The sequence below is a fragment of the Clupea harengus genome, chromosome 12 (assembly GCF_900700415.2).
Source record: "Clupea harengus chromosome 12, Ch_v2.0.2, whole genome shotgun sequence".
Lineage (NCBI taxonomy): Eukaryota > Metazoa > Chordata > Actinopteri > Clupeiformes > Clupeidae > Clupea > Clupea harengus.
Window position 1 is genome coordinate 19,310,490 of NC_045163.1, and position 7,500 is coordinate 19,317,989.

The window sequence follows — 7,500 nt, forward strand, 5'->3', positions numbered from 1 at the left end:
CACACACAGATAAAACAGACATGGAAATGAACACATCCATCTATGTACCAGCAGCTAACAGGCCAAGGCAAACAGCAGCCATGATGAGGCTCTAACAGCTCATTCCATTTGCAAAGGGAAAAACAATCTGTGATATCATACGAGCTGTTTGTTCTTCATTTCCATAAACCACTTTTGGGAGGGTAATGATGAAGGCGCTAACACTGTTATTTTATGTAGTGTAGACACACACACAGACACACACATACACACACACACACACATACACATACACACACACACACACACACACACACACACTAATAGGGAGGATGGTTCTGGCCTCTTCGTTCCTATTTACACAAATATCCGAGACTTAATCACTGTTGGGGTTTCCATGGTGATACTGTGTGGGTGTTTGGCCAAATTGGTGATGAGTGTGTTTTTGTACAAGGAAAATATAGCAGTCACACACGCAGTCACACACACGCAGTCACACACACATAGAAGAGCGCGCGGGAAAGAGAGATCCCTGACTGATTGATATGTAATTATATACAAACAGGTGCTAGTCATTGGGGAGGGGGGGTTTGTGTGTGTGTTTATGTGTGTGCGTATGTGCGTGTGTGTTTGTGTTTGTATGAGTGTGTGTGTGTGTGTGAGTGTGTGTTTATATTCTCCTAGTATGTATATTTAGCTGGGGCAGTGCAATGTGCGGTTAAATGGTGAAATCTTTGTCTGCGCTGATTTCTCTCCAGTCTGACCCTCTAGCACACCCCAGCCATGCAGTCTTACCAATGTCACCTTGACCCGTCTCGCCTCTTACACACACACACACACACACACACACACACACACACACACACACACACACACGGACGCGCACACACATACACATACACACACACACACACACGCATGCACGTACGCACATACACACACATACACCCCTTTTACTGTACACATGGGGACATAACCCATCTGCTAATGAACCCATTACACAGATGAAAGGATGGGAAGCTCTAATGGGTGTCATGTGTGTGTAATAAACTTTCATTAGGACAGACCTCTGCCTACCCTCGCTCAGTAAATGAGAGGATGAACTGTGTGTGTATGCGAAGTCTGGGATGGCATGTTTTGTGACCTCTGCTCAAACTCGCTCAGGAAATAAGAGGAAGAACTGTGTGTGTGTGTGTGTGTGTGTGTGTGTGTGTGTGTGTGTGTAGTTTGGGATGGCATGTTTGGTGACCACAAAAAGGGTAAGGTTCGGAACAGTGTCATTCTACTGAGGTGGCTGTGATGATGTCCGCCGGCCAACGCTGACATTCCATTTACATTCAACTCTGACCTTTGACACAGCTTTCAGGTTTGATTCAGCATCAGAAGGTGTGTTTGGCGATTTAGGAAATCCTGTGTGTGTTGTTCTTGTGCAAGAGGGTGTATGAGTATATGCGTGTCTTGTAATATCAGATGTGTGTGTGTGTGTGTGTGTGTGTGTGTGTGTGGGGTGTGTGTGTGTGTGTGTGTGTGTGTGTGTGTGTGTGTGTGTGTGTGTGTGTGTGTGTGTGTGTGTGTGTGTGTGTGTGTGTGTGTGTGCGTGTGTGTGTTTGAGGGGTGCCTGGAGCACGACCTGGAGAGCCTGCAGCTAATGAAACTTTGCTCTGTGGTAGAGCAGATCTTATGAGATAAATGGACTTGGTGATCCATGCAGACTCATGCCCTTTAGTGTGCCCTACACGCTGACTAATAAGAATGCTGGGGTCCACTCTCTCTTACACACACACACACACACACACACACACACACACACACATACACACACACACAAAACCAGACCTCTGATGATTAATGGGGCCATGACTGTGATCCTCTCCACAAGGAAATGCACTGTAATATCGTTACTCTGTGTAGCTGTGTACAGAGTTCTGCAGAACAATACAAGACACACACACACACACACACACACACTCTGTCTCACACACACACACACACTCTCTCTCACACACACACACTCTGTCTCACACACACACACACACACTCTCTCTCACACACACACGCGCATACATACACACATGCACAGTCTCTCCCACACACAGGTGCTAAAGAGGGTTGAGCATCCTTCCTATGTTATGACAGGTGTGCATTTATCTGTAGGCTAATGTCTGTGACCTCAGAGTGTGGGTGGAACTCAAATGACTAATTACACATCCTATCTGACCTCGTATTCACCACCGCACACACACACACACACACACCCACACACACACACACACACACACGGACATCTGTGTATTTTTCGTACATAGCCAGGATCACTAATGAGGGGCCAAAGGAAGTGTTCTGTCCTTTTTCCTGTTTGTGGAGGACCACACCGCACATGTCCAACCAGGGCCCGTCCAGAGGTCCAACCATGCGGAAATTCATCTGAGATCGGTGCCAGAAGACATTTCCTCCTCTCTCTTATATTCCCCTCTCTCTGTTTCAACCCCTTAATTGGGCCGGTGTGGCGCGCCGGATACGTAGATGGTGTCAGAAGGGCTTTGAATCCGCTGGTTTTATACCTCCCCTCACTGCCCCACACACACTTGAATTCACACACACACAAGCGAGCACGCACACAGACACACACACACACACACACACACACACACACACACACACACACACATTCCGCTTTACCTTCAGGTTCACACTGCATTGCACCCCCACCTACCCCCCCCCCCTTCTTTCTGGGAGGGATGTCAGGATGAGATGTGACTCTAATGTGAAATGTCACAGAGGTTGGCAGGGCCACTGGGGGTGGGTGGGGAGTGGGTGGGGGTGAAGGGGTGTGTGGTACATGGAGCATGGCACCGAGAGGACCCTGGCGATGTTAGTCTAATGAAGGGTGACTGAAGGAGTCCTCGTTCTGACCCCTGGGAGTGAAGGCCAGTGCAGCGAGCTAAAAGCTAACGCTAACAACTCCTCTTGGCAAATGCTCACACTGCTTGACCTGAGAGGGCACCACAAGCCCAGGAGGAAACGCTGCCTTTGAGATACATATATAGCTCTCAGATTAGATATAGCACTGCAGCCACTAAGCCAACCATGGGAGTAGCTAGAATCCTAAGGTCTGAGAAGGTACGATGATAATGGAGAAGGTTCAGTATAGGAAATTCAATTCAATTCAATTCAATTCAATTCAATTTTATTTATATAGCGCCATAACAATACAATTGTCTCTAGGCGCTTTACAGAGCCCAGAGCCTGAAACCCCCTTAGTGCAAGCACAATGGCAACACGGGCAAGAAAAAACTCCCTGTTAGTCAGGAAGGAACCTTAAGCAGAACCACGGCACATAAGGGGGAACCCATCTGCTTGAGGTCGGCCGGGTGGAGATAGGAAGGGGGGAAGGGGGGAGGGTTGTGTGGCAGAAGGGGAAGGGAAACAACAGGTGTTGTACATAGCCTGCATTTGGTAGATGTACATAATATATATACAGACATCCAGTGGTAAATACATGATACAGACAAGACCAGTTTAGTGGATATACACTGTGCTGATAGGGTTACTATTACAGGGGTAAGGGGAGTAGGAACAGAGAAACATGTCGATGGTGGCAATAATATATATTGTATATAAATGCTAGCATAGGGTATGAGGTAGAGTAAGTGTACGGCAGTGCGGTGGCGGTGGGTGCAATTGGTCGAGGGTTTCTGCAGGTAGACCGGGTAGAGAGACTACAGCAGCGTCCCATGGCGAAGATAGTCTAGATTAGGAGAGAAAGAAAAAGAACAGAGTGAGTGGGTTATTATAGGCATTAGCAATGTGATAAGAAAGGAGAGGGAGAGGGAGAGAGAGAGAGAGAGAGGCTGCCTGGCTGGGTGTATGGGGATTTTATTTAGTATTTAGTTGGCTGGTGACAGTCGCAATACGCGCCGTGTGCTGTACCCGGGATCTTCCGCACTCCTTCACGGTACAACATACGCTGTCTGTAGCCCAGTTATGTTGATTAGGGGGGTATTGCATGTGTTTTAGATGTGTTTAGCTATTCTGGCATTTAGCATTTAGTTTGGTTTGGCATTTAGTTTGGTTTAGCATTAGTTATGTTTAGTTATGCTGCCATTTAGCAATTAGTTTGGTTTGGTACATATGGAGATTTTAGTCGTAAGCTTTGTTAGGGTTGCAGGGTACAACATACGCTGTCTGTAGCCCAGTGATATACATTTTTTTTTTTTTTTCTTATGTGTTCAGTTATGTCTAGTTATGCTTGCTGACTGGCTGGCCCAGCAGGTGATGGGTTTGTTGACGCAATTACTTATGGCTATAGGATGCACTAAAGAGGAATGTCTTTAGTCTTGATTTGAATATAGGTAGGGTGTCTGCATCTCGGATGGAGGCAGGGAGATTGTTCCAGAGGAGGGGGGCTCGGTAGCTAAAGGCTCTGCCTCCTACTGTGGTTTTTGATATTCTTGGAATTACAAGGAGGCCTGCACTCTGGGAACGGAGCGGTCTTAGAGGGCAGTAGGGGACAACTAGTTCCTTAAGGTAGTTTGGAGCCAGGTCATTTAGGGCTTTGTATGTTAGCAGGAGTACTTTGAAATCAATTCTACTTTTGACAGGGAGCCAATGCAGAGAGGCAAGTACAGGTGAGATGTGCTCATATTTTTTAGTTCTGGTGAGTGTACGGGCAGCAGCGTTCTGTATAAGTTGGAGGCTCTTTATTGAGTTGATGCTGCATCCGGACAGGAGAGCATTGCAGTAATCTAGTCGGGAAGTAATAAATGCGTGGATTAGTTTTTCTGCATCTTGGAGGGATAGGACTTTTCTAATTTTGGCAATATTGCGTAAATGAAAAAAATATAAAATCATGAAATCTCAGACATCTATATCATATCCAAATCTTAGACATATATAACATTTCCAAATCTCAAACATCTATATCATATCCAAAATAGCTCAGATATAAGCTCAGCATTGCTGTACCAGGGTTCAGTTCAATTAGCAATGCTCTCATAGCCAACCCAGGACTAGTGTTGACATTTATGATGAGCCTCTCGTCTTTAACGAGTGCCTGCTAGTGAACTGAAAGCATCCTTTTAAAACGAACCTTCTGCCCAACGTGCATGCGGAACCCCAAACTAAAGGCCCTCATTTGTCACACAATTATACAGTGATGGTCCACATTAGTACTGAATAATGAAACGAGCACAACTGCTGAGGCACCATCACAGCGATCTGTTCATATGCAATTTAGATGACTTCCCACACTTCAAGCCCATGTCTCTGGCTATTTATGATCCCCCCCCCTGTAAAGTGGCTCAGCGTGGGGCGATACATCATTCTTACAGGCGCTGCATGGCTCTGCATGGCTCGCGGTGAGTCTTCTGTGCGGCTGCGGCGTGATGAATGCGCCGCGCTGCAGGTGGCAGGTGCCAGCTCGCAGGTAATTTGCGTGTGCAAAGGGAGAAGAGCCATTATGCCCAAACTTGCCCGCCCGTCCGTCAGCTATCAGCTGGCCACCCTGCAGGAGGAGTGATTACAAAACACACACACACACACACACACACACACACACACACACACACACACACACGAGGGCTACCAGAGATAGAGGGATGAAAGGAGAGGAAGGCCGCCCCGGAAGACAGAGAGAGAGAGAGAGAGAGATAGAAAGAGAGTGTGCGGGCGGGCACAGATGTGCGGTGGAGATGGAGGTGGAGGTGGCAGAGGAGGAGGTGTTGGAGGAGGTGATGAAGGAGGAGGTGGATGGGATGAAAGGAAAGAAAAAAAACGTGTGAGGGGAAGAGAGGAGGAAGAGAGTGAAGGGTGGAAAAAAGCAGCTTGGAAGCAGTGGAGCTGCCAAGTAAAGATCAGGCCTCTGTTATCTGTGTGTGTGTGTGTGTGTGTGTGTGTGTGTGTGTGTGTGTGTGTGTGTGTGTGTGTGTGTGTGTGTATGGGTTTTTGGTGTGAAAGGAACCAGAGCAACATCAGGATCTGGTTTATCTCAGATGCGGGCTCTCTAGGTGTTCCTACTATGGTGTGTACGTGTGTGTGGGTGTGTGAAACCGAGTGTGTTTGTGTGTATATATGTGAAGTTGCTCTGTGATGACTGTCTCTTTGTAGAGAGGAGAAAGGCCCCCGGATCTGACATATAGATTGCAGCACTGGTCGACAATGCAAACACACACACACACACACACACACACACACACACACACACACACACACACACACACACACAAACACACACACACAAATGCTATCACCATCACCTCCACTGGATATCACAAAGGTACTTTGCTTGAGCTCAGTCTCTGGCATGTGACAGACAGCAGATAGCAGCAGCATGAGGGTGTGAGGGTGTGAGAGTGTGTGGGTGAATATGGATGAGCACTGTAGGCTTTATGCCATAGCATCAAGGTCCTCTTATCCCTCATCTCATATCTCCCTCCTCCATATCTCCACAGGCCTTTGTGTATGTGTGTGTGTGTTAGTGTGTGTGTGTGTGTGTGTGTGTGTGTGTGCGCTTGTGTGTGTGTGTGTGTGTGTGTGTGTGTGTGTGTGTGTGTGTGTGTGTGTGTGTGTGTGTGCGTGTGTGTGTGTGTGTGTACACAAACCAGGGCCCGTATTCACAAAGCATTGTATTGTACCACTAAGAGTACTCACTGTGTGAGTCACACTAAAAGTTTAGAACTAAAAGTTTTCTCCTACATCTTGTTCCCAAGGCTACTGAGACCAACTTTTACTAAGGAGAAGTGAGAACTCCTACGCTAAGAGAAAGACTTTGGTTTGGCCGATGTGAAGTCTCATGCACATGCTTGCAAATGATACATACATAAATAAATAAATACATAAATGAAATAATAACAGTATATGCTGCCCACAGACTAAGTATCTTCCCACTGTTTTTTAAAATGCATCTGTATGATGATATGTTTGTGTAGAGAGGAGCAAGTTTTTTTTTCACAAAAAAAAAGAAAAAACATTTAATTTCATTTCGGAAATGAATGGATTGTTTTGGTTAGTTGATGACGTTCCCTTACAAGCTCCACAATTATTCCCCCACAACTCAGACGGGATATTTTAAGTGATTCTGCATTTGTACTCTTTGTACTGCGATGTGGAATAATAGAAACAGCCCTTTTCCGTTTGTTTGGGAGTTGGTCTTAGTGAGTTGTCGACAAGTTAGGAGCCACTTTTAGCCTTAAGATGCTTTGAATTCAGGCTCTTGTATCCACTCCAAGTCAGACCTCGCTTTCTTACGTTTGAACAAGAACACCTCATCCTCGCTTTACCTTGTTCTGTAGGCCCAGTTCAGTCAGAGATTGCTCTCTTTATTTTAATAATATGGTGTAGTATTCATCAGATACAGTTAATGTATATATAGTTAGCAGGCATATAAATGTTGTATCACAATACATATAGAAAATCTATAATCTAGAAATGCATAAATAAAGGAATAGCATTAACTGCATGTTGGACAGTTCAGCTGATTCTTTAGTAGCTAAGGTTATATTTCAGTTCAACTGATTCTTTAAT

At 45.9% G+C, this 7,500-nt stretch overlaps 1 protein-coding gene across 11 annotated transcripts in view; it reads left to right on the forward strand.

Annotated features, from left to right (window-relative positions):
* Window positions 1-7,500, forward strand: part of vav2 (vav 2 guanine nucleotide exchange factor) — a 219,603-nt gene that overhangs the window by 166,634 nt on the left and 45,469 nt on the right. The window lies entirely within an intron of this gene.